The 21,194-nt window shown below is 48.4% G+C and overlaps 1 protein-coding gene across 2 annotated transcripts in view; it reads right to left on the bottom strand.

Moving 5' to 3' along the window:
* Positions 1 to 6,350, bottom strand: part of SYNDIG1L (synapse differentiation inducing 1 like) — a 45,134-nt gene extending 38,784 nt beyond the window's left edge. For both annotated transcript variants that reach the window (XM_039232202.1, XM_039232201.1), the window contains exon 1: positions 6,299 to 6,350. The gene's annotated coding sequence lies outside the window, so the exon portion shown is untranslated. The remainder of the gene's footprint in view (positions 1 to 6,298) is intronic.
* Positions 6,351 to 21,194: the final 14,844 nt, after the last annotated feature.

Below are 21,194 nucleotides of genomic sequence, written 5' to 3' on the forward strand. Positions count from 1 at the left end.
CTTCAAGTAGGGAGAGAAGGAAACAAGTGTTTGGGGAGGAGGGGAATGAGAGGTGGTAGGTCAAGCGGGGTCAAATGAAGAATCCTCCCTCTGTGATGTGAGGAATGGAAAAGCAGGGAGCAGAGCGGGCAAGCCTCTCCATCTCTCTGAGACTCATCTACCAACTTGGAGGGGTGGAGACAAGAAAGGGAAGCAAAGTAGTTCCCATGAGGTAGATCATTATTAGAATCAGAGCCCAAGAGTGGTCCAAGGTATTTACAGATCATCCTCTCCCTAGTTCACTCTCTCCTTAAATAGATGATACCTAACAAATGGGTGGCTTTCAGAGTGGAGGAAGGTGGGGGGGATGGATGAAATCCAGGTGGAGGGGATTAAGAGGCACAATCATCTTCCAATTATAAAATAAATAAAACATGGGGATATAATGCACAGAATGGGGAATACAGTCAATAATATTGTAACAAGTAACAGTTACAAATAGTAACTAGACTTGTGTGTGGTGACGGTTTTGTAATGTATGTAGATATCAAATCAGTATGTTGTACATCTGAAACTAATGCAATATTGTTTGTCAATTATTCTTCAATAAAAATAACTAGATGATGCCTGGGCAACGAAGTCACCTGCCCAAGGGCCCACAGCAAGTGAGGGGCAGAGCCACGTAACTGTCGATCAATCTCCCCTGTTCTCTAATTAGGAATCTTGGAGCTGTGCACGGTGACACACTCCCACCCATTCTTGTGGTTCCCTACGGATGGCCATACCAGGGAGAGAGAGACACAAATGATCCATCTGTCCCTCGTATCCTCTCTTAGCCCTGGTTCCACATTAGAATCCCCCAGGGAGCTTTTTCAAAATTCCAATATCTGAGGCCTATTCCAGGCCAATTCTATCAGGATCTCTGGGGGATGGGGCCTGAGCATCCGTATTCATTGAAAGGTCCCCTAGATGATTGTAATGTGCAACTGGGCTGTGAGCTACTGGCTAGACCGAGCCCAAGGATTGCCCAGCTGCAGCTTCACGTCACATTTTCATGTCACATTTTCCTGCCCCCATCCCTACTCGGAGCTGTCCATTCTTGCTATTCTTTGTGCTCTGCCTAAGATGAAAGAGTCAGAGAGGAGGCTAGGCTGGCCAGGAACACCTTCTCTGTTCCTGCACTTGCCCTGGAGTCTGGCACAGCTCACCTTGCTTGACTTCCCATCTGGGGCTGGTGCCCTACTGAAGCAGAAAATACTGGTACCCTCCTTTTCTCCCAGTCTGACCTGGCTTCTAAGACTTCCTGCTTTAGCTTCTCATCCCTTCTCTACATCTCCAACTCCCAACGCCCTTCCTTTCTCAATCTTTATCAGAAGTGCTGAGCTCTTTTCTTGGTTCCCTTCCCTGCGTGCAGTTCTCCCTCAGTGCAGTCTATCAGTGGCTGAACGGAGCTGCTCTCTGGTGCTTTTCTTTAGGAAGAGGATGTGACTCCTTTCAGTAGATGACCTTGTTGCCCCAACCCCACCCTAGCAGGGAGCAGCTCCCCAGATGTCGGTCACTGCCAGTGTCACTGATTTCAGATGTCGAGAGAGGAGGCGTGGCTGCCTCTTACTCTACAATACAGCCCATGTCCCCTTTTCTCTTCCTTCTCTGCCCTGCCTGAGAAAATTCCTGATGAGAAAATTCCAGCGATAGCCCCAGAGACAAGGGACAGAATCCTCTTGAGGCCCTACTATGTGCCAGACATTAAGATTACAGCGATGAATAAAGCGATCCTTTCCCTCAGGGAATTTATAATCATGTAAAAGGTAGAATTTTTTTATGCACAGAGGAGAAAGGAGGGTGAGAGTGGTGTGGGAAAAGAAAATTTTAGCAACTATCATGGGCCAGGCAAATGCCATCTTCTTGTATGATCGCAAAATTTGATGTAGAAGATACCATTTCCCCATTATATAGATGAGGAAATTGCAAGAAACAAGGTTAAACAATTTGCCAAGCTTACACAGCTATTAAGAGACAAGATCAGGATTTGGACCCACATTGTTAGACTTTGGTTCCACTGAAGTCTAGAAGTTCTAGAAGTCTGATGGATATACCTTATCCAACCCCAGCACCCTTCACCAGACTGAGCCATGGGGACAGCAGAAACCTCAGAGTTAGAGGCCTGGCTTCTTGTCCTGGCTCTGCTGCTGACTAGCTGTGTGAAACTGGACAGTCACATCCCCTTTCTGGGTCTCAGGTTTCTTACACATAAAGTGAGGGAGGTAGACTAGGTAATTTAGAATAGCCTTTTCAACTCTATGCTTTTCTTGATTCCATTTCCTTTCCCGTCAGTTATATATTCATTTTGCTTCCATCTTCTAAGAAGGGTCACTGGAGCTTGGGGGTGGGGGCTGGGGGTCAGGCCATCAATTTCCTGCTGAGTTAGAGCTGGAACTCACAGTCCGGCAGCTGGTACACTGCAGTATTCATCAGTCAGGGCTGGGTGAGTGCAATTAGACTCCCCCGGGAGGCACTGAGAGTCCTGGTCGTAGGATTCCAGGAGCCAAGGCTATGCCCTACATGAGCCACCACCAACCACCACTTAGTCCATGAAATCAGGCCGAGGAAGGAGGATGGCCCAGAACTAGTCACTGTGAAGCCTCTCCAGGCATTTCACGCTTTTGAAAATGACCCTGAGAGAGATGCTATCAGGAGGCGTATTTAATGGGTTTTGGAAATTGGCTAATTTTGTTGCAATCGTCTGGATGTTGCCCGACGCATGCTAAGTATCTAGGGCTAGCGTGGGCTTGTGAGTAGGGCCAAGGAGTCCAAGGCCTTCAGAGATATGTGGCACGTGGAGGTCAGTGCAGAGTGGCTGGTCATTCCTAGTTGTCTGAAAGATCCCAGGTGACCTCAGGTCACCAGGCTGGGTATTGGGTCAGTGCCCTTTGCTGTTCCAAAAGGAGTCATCCCCGCTTCCCTCCTCCACCCCTCCCCCTTTCACATTGGCTTTCCCCCACCTTTCTCTGCAGAGCCTCCCTTCTCACCCTTGCCCATAGCCCTTGCCTTCCCCCTGCCCCCAGCCAGCCCCAAGTGGAGTTCTCCCTAGCCACCCTCTCCCATGCCTTGGGTCAATAAACTATCAATACCCTGTACTGAGAAGGAACACAGAGCTCTTTGCACGCCTGATTCACCAAGAACTGCTCTCCCAGCCCTTTCCTGGGCCTCTGGCATGCTCTCTCCATCCTTTGGACCCTGTCTTTCCTCCTCCAGAGACATTGTCATCCATCAGCTCTCTGCCTCACTGGTCACAGTTCCTTCTCTGGCTGTCTTCAGCTGCAGTGTTTATTTTCTTCCTTTCACATCTTCCTACTCCCTCATTCCTGGATTTGGGTTCTCTGTAGGTTCCTTATCAGGGTTGTCCTATAGAATGGGGCAGAAAAGAGGACCAAAGCAATGTGGTCTTTAAGGAAATAGGGCTACGGTCTCCTTCAGGGATGCTGCTTAAGGGCCCAAGATTTGGAACCAGGAGACTCAGTGTTAGAACTAATTCCGGGAGTTTTGGGCAGGCCCATTACCCTCTCTAAGCCTCAGTCCTCTCATTTATGACATGCAACTGTGGTGGCCAAGCAAGAAAACACCAGCTATCATTTGCTGAGTGTATTTTGTATGTTTGGCTCCATGTTAGGCACTTTCAAATATGCTTGCATTTCAGTGTGTTTGTGGACGTGCTTTGTACATTAGAAAGTGCTAGTGGATGCCAGTTACTATTGGGAAACCAGAAAGTCATAATGGTGGCTCTCCTTGGTGCCCAGAAAATGATTAAATGGGCACTTTTGAACAGTTCTGTTAACAAAAAATTTTACACATACATCATCTCATTGATGTTCACATGCCTGCCCTGAAGTAGGTAAGCAGATATGATTAGCCCCAGTCTATGGGTAAGGAGGCCCAGACTCAGAAATCGGAGCCCAGACAGCTCTGCCCATTTTATCCACTTGCCTTGGTACTGGGGAGTACACCTGTTCCACCTTACCTGATGGTCGGACCAAGTGGGCAGTGTGGAAGTGTGCATGTGGCATAGGCAGCATCTTGGAAGATGGAGTGGCATGCGGGGTGGGGAAGTTATCTGGAACAGTCAGGGTGGAGCTCTGAGAGCAGAAAAGTTTTCCCAGCTGGGGTGTCTCCACAGGGAAGGGGACTTGGTGAGGGAGTTCTCAGGGTTGGAGTGTTGGCAAGAAGGCTGATGGCCAGAAACCAGCAGGAAATGGGGCCATCTAAGGAAATGCATGATGTGTCCCATGAATGAGTTTTTGGACATGGGGTCTAAGCCTGAGAGCCTAGCAAGGATTTGTTCTTACTCTCTGATAACCTCAGGCCAAACAGATCACCTCCCAAACCAAACCACACATGGGATCCTCAGGCCACAGGGCCTGACTCTGTCCTGGAGCCTGAGTGTGACCATGTAGCGCCTTCCAGGGAGCTAGTGTAATTATCCAGGCCTCAGCTAACTCTTCACCTCCAGCCATCAAAGGCCACTGCTCATTCCTACATGGGCTGAGTCATGAGGCCAGTCTGTGCACATGGATCAGGGCTCTCTCAGAAGTATGAAGAACTATCAGGGTTGTCGCTGACCTCTTCAGAAAGGCTCCAGTTCCCCCATCCCCAATAGCTCACTGCATGGGTAGATTCCTCTGAAAACTACAGCCAGGCAAAGCTACCAGGCCCCAGGATATATAGCTCCTTCTGCCAGCTAGGCTCTTCATTACTTTTAGCCCCATTGCACTCTGAGCTTCCCCTTCTGACCTCCCATAGCTGTTATTCCTCCAAAATTTCCCCTGGACCCCTGGGTTCTCCCTCTCCCTCAGCTCTCTGGCCTGATGCACTGTGACTCTTCCCTAAGGGGCACAGCTTCCTGTTGGGCCATCTTAGGTGGAAACTACCGTTCTCCCTCAGCGCTTGGGCTCAGGAGATGAGATGGTGGCCTGAGTTCAACAAACCAATAAACACCACCCTCTCTCCTGCAAACCAGCCCCAGTAGCTTCCTGCTACTTGCTTGGCTCTTCTTTGATGCTCTCATGGTCCCACCTCATTCATGGAAGACATTGCTCTCCTTTCTCTGGGGACAAGTCAGATTGTCATCATCATCTGGGATGACATCACATTTACATGGACCACCTCCTTGACAGCTTGGTTTTTCCATTGTAGCCTCCCCCCCCCCCCCCCCCCCCCCCGACTCCAGAGCCACCTCCTGAATCTAGTCGTCTTAGAGATGCTCCTACCTCTGTAATGTTGAATCCCAGTGTCCTACGGGCCACAACCCCATTCCCTTTGTGTTCTCCACAGCCTTTCCTGCAACTGTCCTGTGATATCATTGCTTCTCTGATTCCTTGGCTTTTAATTTTCTCCCTATATCAACCCCTTCCATGTATCCCTCCAGCCTGGAGTCCCTATTCTATTTCTTCTAACAGCCTCACCTCCATTGCCCCCTTATTTTTTCATGACACCCTTTTGGCAAAGCCCCAGTCCAAAGTTAATTCAATTATTCACCTTCTCTGCACATCTATCTAGGATACTGGGTGTTGTGGGGGAATAAAAATCACACAGCTGCAGCCTGAGGGGACTATACAATCATAGCCTCCACCACAAGGGTGCCTTCAAAGTGGTCCAGAATTTTCTTCCCTGCCTTTGTCTGCTCTCTCTCTAGAGCCCGGCATCAGCTATTTCAGACCTTCTCCATTCTCAAGATACCACCTTTCCCAGCATTCCCCACCCCCCACATTCTCCACAGATAACTTTAGGAGAAAGTAAGAGTCATTTGGCAGAAATCCTGTCAACAGCTTGCCATCAAACACATTTCATCCTTTTCTTTTTCGGCTCTCTGGTCACAATAGAAGAGATAGGGGTCCAGCTGTCTCTCCTAAGAATAGGCTAATCCCTTCAAGTGCTTTGGACCTTCTCCCTGACCACCTCCTTGAAAACCTCCTTTGATTGATTTTTCCATGCATTTCTCCCTTCACTTATATTTCCTCCTCTCTACTGGCTTCTCATTAGCATTTGAACATGTTTGGGATTCACTCTTTAAAAACAAAACAAAACAAAAAAATCCTCTCCCCTAACCCTATACCCTTATTTCAATTTCTGTATTAATTATCTATTGCACATGCAAGAAATTTCCCCTAACATTTGAAAGCTTAAAACAACAAACATCAAGTAATAAACCTTTATCATCTCTCACAGTTTCTGAGGGTCAGGAATGGGATCAGCTAAGCAAGATGGTGTGCGTTTCTCATGAGGCCATAGTCAAGATGGGGCAACAATTATCTGAAGGTCTGACCTGGGCTAGAGGATCTGCTTCCACCATGCTTCAGTCATATGGCTGATGGCTGGTGGCTTCCACTCCTCATGACAAGGCAGCTAGAGTCCCCAAAGGGAGTGCTCTGAGAGGAAGCTGCTGAAAAGGAAGCTACGAAGCTACAGAGTGTTTTATACTCTAGGAAGTGACATTCTATCACTTCTGCTATATTCTATTGGTCCCACAGACCACCCTGGAAGGGGACTGACAAGGGTGAAACTACCAGGAGGTAGAGTCGCTGGGGGCCATCCTGGAGGCTGGCTACCACACCCCACCTCACTGCCAGACCAGTTCACAGCATATTGGCTGTGTCCACATTGTGCTCTTACCTCTTCACTCAGACTGTTCTTACTGAGTCCCCAGTGACGCCCTTAGTTTGAAATCTAATGGCTTCTCCTCAGCCCTTATCTTAGGAAGTCTCTGAAACATTGCACAGTGTTGAGCTCTGCTTCTTCACACTTGCTTTTTTGGCTCCTATGATATCATAAGGTCCTGATTCCCTTTACCTTTTGGCCCCTCCTTGGTTGTATTCACACACTTCTCTTCACCTATCTACCCATTCCTTAGGGTTGCTGCACCTCAGGTCTCTGCTGGGGATCCCTGCTTTGAATATCATCTGTCTTCTGCCAACCTCATCTCCCACACTCCCTGCACCCCCGCACTCTACCTGCCAACCCTACAGAAAATCCCATGGTCCCTGTTCTCTTCCCACTCCCATCGATTTAGATCAGCACATCTGGGCTACTCTTTGTCCAGTCTTGGATTCCTCAACCAAAGGAGGTGGGGAGAGGCCTGAAGGAAGTAAGAGCAAAGCCATAAATTAATGTGGGGAGTACGTGAAATTCATCTACCACAGATGGAGAAACCTGAGTGGTGATTTGATTACTGTTTTTAAGTCTGCAGAGGCCTCTTGCCTTGAGAAATATGACCAACAGCCCTGTCTTCTCCATGGACCAAATAATAACAGGATCAGTTTTCATAATGACAGAAATGACAGATCCAGGTTGGAGACAGAAAAACGTTAAATGCCAGGAATTAGCTAGAGCAATGTGGAGTCTGATCAGCAGATTTTTTAAAGTAGGTTAGGATTTTGCACATCCAGGATGATTCCTGCATAGACCGAGCTGGGAGTGGGCAGGTGGTGGATTGGGTAACCTGCCACATCCTAGGATCTACAGTTTCTGTGGCTGAATGAGAGGCAAGTCCAAGGTGGAGCTGAGCCCAGAACCCATATCCTGTCCATTTCCAGCAGTGAGTGGAGTGTGATTGTGGCAGAACCTGGGCTACAGGGCAGGTTCATCTGGCTTACAGGGTCAGGGCAGACTAGAGACTGCTGCTTGGTTGTACCAGTCCTTGAAAGAGGCCAGAGGCTGGCGTTATAGGCAGGGAGGAGTGGAGTGAGGATGGGTATGGGTTGGTATTTAGGAGAAGAACACAATCAGAGAGAGTAACTTTGGCTAAGGAGCTGGTGGGAGCATCACCTGCTTCAGGAAGCCCTCTCTGCTACCCGCAGGCTGACTCAGGGCTCCTCTTCTGTGCTCCACAATGCCCTGTGCGTAATAAATAAACCCTGTGGTACTAAGATGGCCCAAGGGTTTGTCTCTCTTTTCATCAAACTGTGAACTCCTTAATGCCAAGAACTGTTTTGTTGCTGGCTGTCTCTGGGACTTGGCACAGAGCATAGATAGAGAAGTCCGGGGTAGATCAGGCTTGACTTATTGACCTGGGGACAAAGGTCTTGGGGGACTTTGAATTACATCCAGATGTGTTCACCTTAAAGGTACCTTCAGTATAGCTCAGGAGAAAACCCTGTCTTTTTGGAACCCTATTCCAGTGGGACAATTGAAGAGATGACCCAGAGAGATCTGGGTTCTGGTCCCTGTTCAGCCACATGTATGACTGATTATCACATGACTATCCTTTCCCCATGCCTCAGTTTCCTCATCTATCAGATGGGGGTGATGACCCCACAGATTCACAGAGTTGACTTGAAAATCAAATGAGATCATGGGTGTGCAGGCGGTAAAAACATCTAGAGAAAGGTCTTTAAGACTTATACAGAGGTAAGAAGTTATTAATAGCCTCATTATTATTCTTACCCAGAATGCCCATGGAAAAGCAGCATGTGGCAGCCCCAGCCCCCGCACCCCACCCTCCCAGACTATTTCTGTCCCTGGGAAGCAGGTTCTTGGAGTGGTAGTCCCTGCTTTGCCACTGTGGGTGGAAAGGGGTGAACGTCAGGCAGGGCTGTCGCTCTCTTGCCCCAGCTCTCCAGCCGGACCCTCCTTGGGTGCTGTTGCCAAACCCTTTGATTTAGAAAATATGGCTGACACTGGCACACCAGCCATCTGGAGGGTTGTGGGCGGTGTCTTGTCTCTGTCACTTCATTTGATGCTGTGGTGGTGCTGGTGAGGTGCTGAGGTAACACTCCATTCAAGCTCAGGTTCAAGGGGAGGCAGCTTTCATTCTCATTCTGCATTTCTGGGGCAGGGCGAGTGACTCAAGGTGGCTTATTCTACCTTCCTGCTTTTCTCCCCATGGGTCCTCCACTGCCTATGGCTCACCATGCCTGGAGAGTGGAGAGCTTTGGCTAGAAGTGGGGACAGATCCAGGTTTCTCTCCTCCCCCACACCACTCACTTCCCTGCCGTGCAAGTGTGATGCTTGTGCACATCAGCTGGCCTATTACTAGGGAGCAGCAGAGAAGCAGGTGGCCTGAGGACAGGCAGAGCAAATACAGATGGGTGGGATCTGCTGTTGACCTCATCCTCCACAAAGTTCTGGAGGCAATATCCAGGTTCTGCCAGCCAACAGATGCCCCATGGGCTCTCAGCAGAGGGCCTGACCTCTCCAACCCTGGGCCCCATCCTTCCGTGTTCCTGACCCCAGTGCTAACCTGTGAAGATGGCAGGAGGGCAGAAAAGAGCTGTGGAAGTGGGGGCTTTGCTGGATTTGGCAGTAACCAAAGCCCCAGGGTCAGCAAAGCAGTAGGTACTGAGGAGAGAAAGCCAGGAGAATACATGCGAGGCCCAGGGAACGCTGATCTGGAGCGAGGTGTCAGGCTCAGGCTCCACTTGCCCTGTCCAGGGTTCAGTCCTCAGGAGGAGGAAGGCCAGCAACACTTACTGCCAGTCTCATGGGAATGGGCCACTGTCAGAGAAATGTACCCCGGCTGCTCTGAGGAGGTCTCCTAACTCTGCTTAGCTACCCCTCCCCACTCGGCCAGCCAGGTCTGCTCACTGCTGACTTAAAACGCTGCCCTCAATTCTATCTTTAGCTCTGGCTGCTGGGAGCCTGAGTGACAGGCAGGGTGGGGGCTTGTGCTGGGGTGGGAAAAATTTGCTCAGGTTTGCTGAGAAGGTGGCACTGATGGCAAGGAGCAGGGCCCATGGCGTGCTGCACCTGTGGCCAGTGCAGTGGTGGGCACGGAGCTCCACCGATTCTGGTGGTGATGAATGCATCCAAGCACGGATGGAGCAGAGGCCCCCAGAGGAGAGGATGCGAGCAGGTCTAGTTGGTCCCTAGATCAAGTCACGGACCCTGAGGGAACTCTGCAGGATCTTGAAAAAGGCACTCCCCCTCCTGATCTCAGTCTCCTCATTTGTAAAAGGTGACTAGATAAGCCATTTTCAGCCACCTTCATGGACACCCCCTACTATCTTCACCACCACTTCGCACCCCTCCATCCCACCCCCATAAAAAAGGCGCTGCCACTGGGCTTGATTTGGAGGGAAGAGAAGTGATGGATTGACAGAGCTCTCCTACCCCTTCCGTCAGGGTTGAGTCGTTTTTTTGTTTTTGTTTTTGTTTTTGTTTTTTTATCAATTCTGGATATTGAGCTTCCTGAAAAGACGTCTTTTAAACAAAGGGCAGCTCAGTTCTCCAAGTGCGTTCAGACTTAAGAAACCAGAATGAAATTGCTTCTTGCAGTAGGTGGCAAGAATAGCTCTTCAACTGCCTCTTCTCAAGACTGATCTAAAAATCCCTTATCTGAGCAATAAAACATGGGCAAGTGCCCACCCAGCCCATTGTCTTTTCCGATAAGAGAAAGTGGAGTGCCCAACAAAGGATGAGGAGGGGTTGAGGGGAGGCCCTTGCAAGGCAGTAGGAGGTGGGCTGGGAGGGGCTGACCAGAAGATGATCCAACCCCCAGGTGGGCCTAGGGGAGAAGCAAGCTGATGTGCAGTTGGTAGGGAGCCTTGAGGCAGGGAAAGCTCAGAGATGGAAGAAGAGTCAGGATCCCTCTGTCCTCTCTGTCGTCAGGTAGAAGGACACAGCAGACCTTTCTCTGAGGTCCTAAGGGAGATCTCATAGCCTAGTGTCCTGGGACCTGGACGCCAACTTAGGGTGCTCACCCAGTGGAGCCTAGGGAACAAGGTTATTGGCAAGTCAGGAAGGCCCTCTGTGGAGAAGGAAGCCTGGCTCATGGAACTTCTCATTCTTCCTCTTGGTCTGCCTTATGAGAGGAATAGGGTATGACTGGGACCTTGGACAAGTTACTTTAACCATTATGGACCTCCATTCCCTCTCTTATTATTTGGAGATAACCTTTGACCCTGCCTATATCACAGAAATGTTCTGATCAAATCAGATTACAGATGTGAAAGCCTTTGTAATTATTAAAAATGCTTTAGAGGCATTCTTCAATGGCCAGAGGGCTGGGGACTAGCTAACAGGTCCCTGCTGCTTCTGGGTCCTTCTTCCTCCTGCTCTCGCCAACTTGCTCCAGTAAAGCCTCCTTTGAGCTTTCTTCCACCTTCCTCCCCAAAGGCAGCGTCCCCCCACCCCCTATCTTTCCCAGCCTTTACCCTGGTCCAGCCTCTGATGCTGAGCTCCCAATAAGGAAAAATTCCTGATTGGATCCCTTGCTCCAGCCTCTCAGCTCCAGCTCATCCCACACACTTTGGCTGGAATCATTACCCTCCCAGCCTGGGGCCTGCTGTGTGTTTAGGTGTGCATCCCACATCAAGCCCAAGTTACTTATCAAGGATTCGTGCAGGCCCACCTGCTTCTCACTGACCTGGCCACCCTGGGTGCCAACCCTGCCGGGGCCCCTCTGTAAGCAATCAGCTTTCTACTTCCTCCGGCCTCCAAGCCACCCCTCCCCTCTCTTTTCTCTCTGCTAAATCAAGAAAATATCTTCTGAATACTTGGTCAGATATCCCCTGCCATGGAACCTTCCCCAAATAGCTTCGCTGAAATCTTGACCTCCCTTCTATTTCTAGAATAGAATGGATTGGAATCCCTGTAGTATGTGTGCATGTGAGGTGTGTGTCTGTGGGTTCCGGTAAGTCCTGTGAGAGTCATCCTTCCTGAAGGGACCGTAGCCACTGGTTCCCCATGGTGGGACTGGTACAGGTCACTGACTGACTGGCAGAGTCATTATGTAGGAACGTGACCAGGTCAGGTGTGGTGCTGGGGAAGATTGCAGGACAGCATCAGGTACAGAGGCCACCATGAGCTTATGACAGAGAGACTTCCCAGAGCCTTTTCACTGAAATGTGGCCACAGGGCATCCTCTCTTGTTCTTGTTCTTTTTTTCTTTTATTTATTTTGAGAGAGACAATGTATAAGCAGGGGAGGGGCAGAAAGAGAGAGAGAGAGGGAATCCCAAGCACAGTCCATGCTCAGTGTGGAACCTGACACAGGGCTCAGTCTTATGATTGCAAGATCACCATCTGAGTCGATACCAAGAGTCAGCCACTAACTGACTAAGCCACCTAGGTGCCCTAGGGTGTCATCTTCTAATGCCACCTGCGGCACTCATCACCTGCAAGCTGTGGCAGGGACTGTAGATGAGGTACGGACACTGATGCCCATCCCCATGCTGGTTGCTTTGGGCCACCTGCACATTGCTAAGGGATGAAGGCTCAGGTGTTACTTATGTGCACAGATTCAGCTTAGCATATAGCTCCAGCCTGTTTTGTGGTCTTCAATTCAGAGATGCCAAGATCAGTGTGTTTTTGTTAATTTATTTTATTACTTTTTATGTTAATGTTTTCATTTTTGAGAAGGGGGGAGACAGAGAGAGAGGGAGACACAGGATCTGAAGCAGGCTCCAGGCTCCGAGCTGTTAGCACAGAGCCTGATACCGGGCTCAAATCCACGAACTGGGAGATCATGACCTGAGCTGAAGTGGGATGCTCAACTGACTGAGCCACTCAGGCGCCCGTAGGTCTGGCAATTTTTTTTTTAATTTTTTTAACGTTTTATTTATTTCTAGGAGAGAGAGAGAGAGAGAGAGAGAGACAGCGTGAGCAGGGGAGGGTCAGAGAGAGAAGGAGTCACAGACTCTGAAACAGGCTCCAGGCTCTGAGCTGGCAGTCAGCACAGAGCCCGACGCGGGGCTCGAACCCACGAACCGCAAGATCATGACCCAAGCGAAAGTTGGACGCTTAACCGACTAAGCCACCCAGGCGCCCCAGTCTGGCAATTTTTAACCCAGAGGAACCTTTAGGTGCTTTCCAAGCCCGCAAATTTCTTTCGAAGCCTGCAATTGTTCTGGTTGGAAAATGAAAAGCCCTCTCTGCCAGCAATTAATTTACCAAAATAAACAAGAATTCTGCTTTTCGTGACAAAGACAGTCCCTGAATGGCAATCTTAGGGACACCGGATTGCAATTTCAAGTGGGTACAGCCAGAGCGGTTACCGTTTGCAGGTGATTTATTCTGGAGGTTATGAGAAAAGGAGAAAATGCAGTCAAGAGGGAGTGGAGAAGAGTGTTACCCAATTCTTGTCCTTATGTCTAACTTCTTTGGCAACAAGTCTCATGCCCTTGACTCCCACCCCACCCTTCTTCTTCTTTTTTTTAACCACAGATGATTCTTGTTTTTCCATTCTGTTCTATTTGGCTTATTTCCAGCCCTTTCCTGACAAGGTTGCAGCCTGGCCTGCTGCTTCCAAACCGCATCACCGCCTGCTGGCACCTCCAAGCATTTGTCGTTCAGGACTCTTGTCTTGCTACTTTTTGCCAGTGGGTCTGGTCCTTTCATTAGACTGCTGGTTCTGGGGTAGTTGACCCGCTACAGTCTAGAAACAGTATCCAGACTGCAGGGCTGCAACCTCGCTCTTTCCCCTTCCCTGAAAACCAAATGAAGAGGCTCAGATGCACTAGAAAGGGTGGGGGCAGGCATGGATCTGAGAGATTCAGAACTCCTGAGCAGCTGGGAAGAATTTGCTCAGGTAGGCAGAGTCAGGGGTCTGGGGGTGGAGGCTCTGAATGGCACCAGCCAGGGACCATTAGAAATGATGTCGGGGGAGTTAAAAAGCAGCGATTAAGTCTGAGAACACTGTCTCCTTCATCTCAGTCCCTGCTGAGAATCAATTCCAATAATCCCAGCTAGGATCACCACTGCTGCACCAGAGGCTCATCGCACTCCTTTGTTAGGTAGATTAGGAGGGAAGGGAAAGTGCTCACCACCCTTCGTCAAGACAAGGACTCTTCCAACTTCCTGCCTCCTACTGCCTACCTTTGAGAATTTTGCCCTTCAGGGTTTTGGATCTACTCTGATCCTGGGGATCCCCTAAGCCGGACAGTGGGCAAAGTATTCACTGTGCATGGTTTCAAGGTGCCTAGTGTTAATTAAAAACAGACTCAGTTCTGTCTTCAAGGAGCTCCCAGTTTCTCCTGGAGTCAAAGCAAACACAGATGACAATGGAAACACACAGACTAATTTCTTTATAAGCAATGCAGGAAGTTAAATTCTCTTCTTTGTACTTTCTGCTTTTCATCTCTGTCTTGTTACCTCCCTATTGTCTCCCCCACAATTCTATCATGGAAGAGCTTGGACACAACACCCCAGGAGCCTCTTTATTTAGATTCTCTCCAGAGAGACACAGAAGTGGCCCCAACTCTCTCTGGAGGATTGGGTAGGCAGAGCAATCTTGATAATAAAATCCAACGAACAACTTACAGACTGCACTGAGAGTACGTTGTTTGCTATGGATTCAGTTCAACACTTAATGTTTATTTATTTTTGAGAGAGAGTGTGAGCTGGGGAGGGCTGAGGGAGAGGGAGACAGAGGGCCTGAAGCCGGCTCTGTCCTGACAGCAGGTAGCACCATGTGGGGCACGAACTCACAAACTGTGAGATCATGACCTGAGCTGAAATGAACGCTTAACCTACTGAGCCACCCAGGTGCCCCTCAGTTCAACACTTAAGGTGCAACTACAGGGCATTTTGCTTGGTCTTTGCAGGAGTGGTAAGTGGTATAAAAACACATGACAAAAATCTTACTTCTGAAGAGTATATCCTCCATGCATTTCTGATATTGGATTTGTAAAGCTTCAATCATACAGAATCCTTTAGAATATAGTTCTTTGAGGTATTAATGCTTCTCAGACTCTTTCAATGAACTGTCGCTAAAGTCATCACTGTCGCTAAAGTCATCAATGTCTTTAAAATCTCATGTTTTTATAATCATATGAAATTTATATTCTACTCTATATCAGTGTTGGTTTCAATATCAAATGATACTCCTCTTCCCCAATTACACAATTATCAAAGTCAGTTATAACTGAAGAAGTAGGAAAATGAGATAGCAATCCTGTCTTTCATAGCCCAGCACCCAAAGTACACACGTATTGAGAATCAAGGTAGTAGATATTTAATAATCTAATAATTTGATAGCCTGTGTATTAATTCTCCCTCCTTCTCAGGCCACCTCCTAGGCCTGACCTTACTAGGTGGCTCCAATCTTTTCATTTTTCCTGCCTTGGCTCCCCACTTCTACAAGCTTGGAGAGCGTCTTAGTTCTGGGACATTCCTTCTTTTTACGTCTTTCTCAGGGAAGGCTCTCCATTTGGTCTGGCCCCTGTTCTGGTGTAGTGTATATTTGCTATTTGTTTTTGGTTTTGGACCCACAGCCAAATTTGGACCCAAGGCAAATAGGGGCAAAAAAGTAATTTATCATTCCATTAGCTAATTCATTAAAAAAATATTTATTGGCCACCTGCTCCTTGGACTGAGAGCTGCATTAGACACTGGAAATACAGTGATGAGCAAAAGAGAAACGTTCCCTACCCCAGAGGGACAGACATTTAATCAAAGAATCGTTACAGTATGTAATTCCTAATTGTGCCGTGAGGGGAGAGAACAGAGGGCTCTGAGGATGTAGAGGAAAGCACTTGATGTGATCTGGGGCAGGTGGTCAGGGAGGGCTTCCCTGCGGCAGAAATGTGAAGGATCAGTAGGGGTTAACTAAAGGAACATGGACCAAATGAGAAGAGCTTTCTGGGCAGAGGAAACAGCATGTGTAAGAGTCTTGTGGCTGAGGGAGGGGAACGTAGCCAACGTGAGGAACTGAAAGGAGACCGGAATGGCTGGAGCATTGACAGAAAGGAGAAGTGGGTCAGATAGGATGGGAAGTGGTGGCCAAGACACTAAAATCCAAACAGATCGTTTTTGCTGGGTGTGTATATATACTGGGTGCCTGGTCAGGGCATACCCAAATATGCTTACTTAGTTCCAGAGTCAGTTACGGGGGAGGAACTTTAGGTAAAAACAAGTTAACTGGCTGTTCAGGAGGAGGTCAATTCACTACAATAAATATTTCAAAACATCTGGGGCGCCTGGGTGGCTCAGCTGGTTAAGCATCCGACCTCAGCTCAGGTAATAATCTCGCAGTTCGTGGGTTAGAGCCCCACATTGGGCTCTGTGCTGACTGCCAGCTCAGAGCCTGGAGCCTGCTTCAGATTCTGTGTCTCCCTCTCTCTCTGACCCTCCCCTGCTCACGCTGTGTCTCTCTCTCAGAAATAAATTTTTAAAAAAGCATTAAAAAATATTTCAAAACATCTCAGAAGACAAAGGGCAGGGACATGTTTGCTGACTGAATGAGAGAAGGGTGAGTGAGGGATGAATAGAGTTGCAGAGTGCAGTGTTAGACATCTGTGTTTCCAGTCTGGCTCCTAACAGAAGCCTACTGTGGTGCTGCCTCTGTCAGACCAAATTGCTCTTCCTTCTGGTTGCCTGTGACTGGCATTTGTCCCACCTGTGACTGGTATTGTCCCACTGTATCACAGTGATGGTTTGCTGTTTGCTCGCCTCTCCCACTAGACTCCAAGCTTCCTGAAAGCAGGGACCTTGTCTTACTCCTTCTTACCATGCCAGGCACAAAATAGGGGCTCAGTAAGTGTGAGTTGAAGGAGAACATGCTGTCTTGCCATATAAATTCATTCAACTAGTCTGAGTGGTGATCAGGATGACAGAGTGAGAGGTTGCCTAAGCCTTCTATACTCTCAGGACTAAGCAAACATTGTTGGAGAGTCAGCTACATTAAACATCTGTCTGGGGGCCAAATCTTAAACTTGTTCTTAGAGTGATCAAATCCGGATCTTGGTTTTTCTTGTGGGTTTTTCTATGTGTGTCCAGCTCATCAAGTCAATAGGAACTAAGTGGAAAAACCCAAAGGATGACTTGCTATCCTCCCCACTGGCCTGTGATATTGTTCTCAGTATGAGTAGATTTTGTATTTCCAAGCTACCATCATTTCCTTTTGTTTATACACCACCTCTATGAGATAGTCAACTAAAAAAGGCTAAATGATTCATTCAAGGTCACATGGCAAATCAGTCAGGCCGAGAGGCTTTTCTCCTACACTCGTTGTGCTGCCTTATTCCCTACCCCAGCACTTTGCTTTACCCACCTCGTAAGGAGACGGTTCTCAGCAGCCACAGTCTGGGAGAGGCTCTGATAGCCCTTTGGGCCTTGTTTCTGCTGAGCCAGCACAGGCAGGCTCTGGTGGGAAGCTGAGGTGTGTGTGTATATGTGTGTGTTTGGGGGGGGGGGGGAGATGTGCCATGGGCTGCAGGGATATGGCCTACCAGAGAAGGGAGAGAGTTGGATAAACCAGATCCACTTGCTATCGCCTTTCCAGAGACCAGCAGATACCATGTGTGGCTACAGAGCCATCATCATGACCCCAACATGAGAAGCCAGGAGCAGTCATGGGGTTTGCTGAACTGAATTGAAGACAGATAGCAGCCAGGAGGGGAGGGGGAACCATTTCCTCCTGATCCCAGGGCCAGGCTGGAGACAAGCTAGTGTTGTCAATGAGTATCTGATGCGGATGACAGCTGGCTTCCGGAAGATGTGAGCTGAGTCCTGCTCCAGAGCTCCCCGCCCAGGACCACACACTACTGTGCCTTCTTCAGGAGAATGGAACCAAATTCACTGTTACTCTTCCCGTCCCTTTGGAGACCAAAGCTACTATAGAACTAAATGGTCAGATTCAAAACCTAAAGAATCATGACATTTAATTCATTAAATAACTGCTGAGTGCTGAGTTTGGGGCATTTGCTTAAATGTGAAAAGGCAGTCTCTGTTCTCAAGATGTTTACAGTAGGAAGGTAAGCTGACACACAAAAATTATACATAAAAAGGAATGTGGTTAGGCGTCCTAAAGAGAGGATTAGAATTTGCCTTAATGAAGGCAAACCACAGGGAAGACCGTTGGAGGGAACATTAGTCTTGAATGGCACCTGGAATTAAATTTGGAAGACAAATCCATGGCAAATGTCTGATTCTAGGCCGTTGAGCAGTTTCCATGGCTGCAACCTTCTTTTCTTATCTGGGAGGATAATAATCACCAGGTACTTATTAGAGTTGGGTGTGCTGCACTGAGCACTTTGCATATCCCACCTTGGGTCATTATTAGAACTGCTCGGAGTTGGGTATTCTTAACCCTATTTTACAGCCTAGGACATTGAGGTCTTCAGAGTTTAAATAACTTCCCAAAGTCAATCAACGGGAAAGAGTTGGAGGTGGGATAGAAACTCAGCTTGTATTTAAGAGTTTAAATGTTACGGAAATCTATAGATAACTATGTTCCAAAAGTGAAAATCTCCCCATGGATCCTGGGAAAGTGCTCAGTTGTCCCGTGGAGCAGTGCAAATGCTGGGTGGGATTGCCCTCTTTCTCTGGTGCCAGGTTCCTAGACCCTAAAACTCCCTGGGAGGGGCTGAGAGCAACAACTCCAGGCAGACGGCAAGATTAGGAGGAAAAAAAAAAATCTAGGCCGGGCACTCAGAATTCTGGGAGAATCAGGTGAAAGTCCCCCGGGCCAAACATGTCTAAGATGGCTTCTAAATCAAATGTCTTGGTCTTAGTCTTAGTCCTAAGCCCTTTGGCCCCCAGGAACATTCCTTGCTCTCATAGGTATGATTCAACTGCGTTCTCTTGCCTGTGGTGCCAAAACTTCCCTTCAGTGTCTCAATGAATCATAAATTGCCGGTGTGACAGAGATTTTAGAGATTAACTAGCCCAATCCCTTCTATCTACACACCACACGTTAACAGTTGTTATTGGCAGAGCCACTAGGATGCTTTTTCTGTTTCAGTCAAAGTTCATCTGCCCACTCAACACCGATGTTGGTTATTTCCCTTGATCGCAAACTCAAAAAAGAATCTTACGACCATTGTGCGCATCCACGGAGACTCTCTGTCCAACCTCATCTTTCATATTTTGTTCCACCTGCTGTACCCTTTTGTGGTAGAGGCAAGCAGGTGGGGGGTAGGGAGCAGAGGCAGAGCAGTGCGTTTCTCTAATGCCCACAACAGAGACTGCTGTTGCTGGACAGCCTTCTGCTTCCTTACCTGGAGCCCGCACTATCTCTTCCATGCTCAAGGCCAACAGCCGTCCATTTTGTCTGCCAGGCTCCTTACTGGCCTGACCCACTGGCAGCCAGAGCTAAGCTCCTTCCACCTGCTGGCTGTTGATCTGGGACATGAGAGGGGTGGAGAGTGGGCTCCTGTGCAGAGAGGAGCCTCGAGACTTCCCCTCACAGAGCCCCTGCAGATGAGGGTAGCAGCACTGCCATATCAGGTCTATCCAAAACCTCACACTCTTCCTCTCCCCTTGGGAGAGCAAACACCTATGCTCAATGGCTACCATGGGACAGCGCACAGAGGACAGGTGGGGAGTGCCCACAGAAAGTGGCAGAAGTCATTGCTCTTCTGTCCCAGTGGTGAGGAGCTCGCCAGGCTCCCTCACCACACTGCTCATCCTCTGGCGGGACTCTCAGCACCTGTGCAGCCCATCTGGGCTCCCCCCTCCACCCTGCCCTCCACTCCTTTTTCAGAACCAAACCCCTGGTTTGGAGAGCATGGTAGGTTCCCATAGCAATGGGCCTTTTAGCTGTTTCCATAGCAACCAACACCCAGACCATTTAGTTGCTAGTCAACTGACAGCTGTAAGTGAATAGGTTTCAGTTTGGAATCTGAGGGATTGGCCAGGGGATTCTCTTCATGGAAAAGGACACAATCACCCCAAATGACATAGGTCCTGTATGGAGGACTCTTTTAGGCAGTATCTGTGGAGAACCAGTGCCACCTTCCACCTCAGGTCACACAACAATGCCCCCCACCCCCCTAATTCCCACCACACATGGACACACACACACACACACACACACACACACACACACACAGTACCCCAGGCTTTTAAATCCTCCAAGCTGTTTCCAGTGCTGTGTCCTTCCCAAAGGGCCCTTGGGAAAAACACTTGTTTAAGATGACTATCACCTTGGTGATATATCTCACACATAATCCTTTCCTCTGTGTCAGTGCTCTTCCTATGTACCATGACCTTGTCCTCATACTGACCGTTTCCCCCCGACTTCCAACTGTATTGTTTATGAAATAATTATCCTCGGTAAGCAACCCAGTCATTTAAGCAATATTTGCTTTTTGGATTATCAGACATGAATTAATCCCAGATGTCTTCCCTTAGCCTGGACATCACCTATGTCCAGCCACTCTTCCTACGTCTGTGGGTTTCCTCAGAGAACAGACTGTTTTATCAACCTCTGAAGCATAATTAAGATCAATCTTAATTGTTTTTTTAAAAATCAACTTAGGTTTCAAAACAAGAATGTACAGGATTAGAAATTACTCCGTGCTTACTGCTTTTCATTAACCTGACGATCTGACTAAATGTCAGGCCTCCCACCTAACCCTCTCCCAAACTGGAGGTACTAGATGTTGAGTTTCTTTTATTCTGTAAGCAGGGGTGCTCCTCGTGCTTTTTAAATGACTGGAGTCTGGGACTGTTCTGCCCTGGAATTCATGCAAGAGAGGAGCTCTAAGCCTCCGTGGCTTGCTCAGCGGACTAGAAAAGTATGAGACTGTCATTAGAAAGAGCATGACCTTTCTTATATAGCCTATGGTTCAGTGCTTCTCAATGCCTTAATGACTCAGGGGGCGCCTATGAACTGTCTGTATGGAAGCCGACCTTTCAAACTAATCCCCCCAAGGGAGCCCTACCTAGCTCACTGCTGCAGGCTCCGTGTAGCCTCACAATGGCTGGTAAACAGTTATAAGCCGTTGTGTTACCCTTCTGCTCTGACGGAAGGGTATACATTAGCTGAACTGCTTTTCTTGTCTTCTTTTAACATAGGAGGTCACGAGTACAAAATGCAGGGCAGGGAGCTGTGAGCCTTGAAGGCGTTCAGTGACACGGGCAGTCTTCCGGGAACAGGGAGAGAGCAGGCATACGTGAGAACGGAGCTTTTCCAGGAATCTCAGAAAGTTCCATCCAGAAGATAGTCTCATTTTTCTGAGGTGACGGATCATCACACCTCAGTTTGAACCTTCTGATTTTCCCTGCTGTTTCCTGACGAGGAACAAGGTCTACCTCCTACAATAGCTAATATTTATCAAGTGTGTATTATGTCAGGGGTCATTCTAAGTGTTTTACATGTGTCATCTCCTTTAGTCCCTGAAGCCCTGCTGTTATTGTCCCTATTTAACAGATAAAGAAATGGAAGCACAGAGAAATTAAGGGATATGAAGATTGCACTAGAGGTCCTATTAATTGGAGAAGCCAGGATCCAACTACTGGCAGTCTAAAGCCAGAAACCACAGCAATGGTCCAAGCTGATAG

This window comes from Hyaena hyaena, unplaced genomic scaffold (assembly GCF_003009895.1).
Source record: "Hyaena hyaena isolate Hyena2069 unplaced genomic scaffold, ASM300989v1 scaffold_65, whole genome shotgun sequence".
Taxonomy (NCBI): Eukaryota; Metazoa; Chordata; class Mammalia; order Carnivora; family Hyaenidae; genus Hyaena; species Hyaena hyaena.